This window comes from Juglans regia, unplaced genomic scaffold, assembly GCF_001411555.2.
Source record: "Juglans regia cultivar Chandler unplaced genomic scaffold, Walnut 2.0 Scaffold_1425, whole genome shotgun sequence".
Taxonomy (NCBI): domain Eukaryota; kingdom Viridiplantae; phylum Streptophyta; class Magnoliopsida; order Fagales; family Juglandaceae; genus Juglans; species Juglans regia.
Genome location: NW_023344700.1, coordinates 1 through 203, shown reverse-complemented (window position 1 = coordinate 203; position 203 = coordinate 1). Strand labels below are relative to the sequence as shown.

Genomic DNA, 203 nt, shown 5'->3' with positions numbered 1-203 from the left:
CCCAAAAATCCACTCCCGAGTGCTCCTTCTTGTCAATTTATCTCGCAAGGCGGAAAAAACAAAAACGAGGGGTGCAACACGAGGACTTCCCAGGAGGTCACCCAACCTAGTACTACTCTCGCCCAAGCACGCTTAACTGCGGAGTTCTGATGGGATCCGGTGCATTAGTGCTGGTATGATCGCACCCATCAAACTAATTACTT

General features: G+C 49.8%; 1 non-coding gene across 1 annotated transcript; it reads right to left on the bottom strand.

Annotated features, from left to right (window-relative positions):
- Window positions 1–68: 68 nt before the first annotated feature.
- Window positions 69–187, bottom strand: LOC118345095. Its single transcript, XR_004798756.1, has one exon. It is a non-coding gene; the product is annotated as a 5S ribosomal RNA (ribosomal RNA).
- Window positions 188–203: the final 16 nt, after the last annotated feature.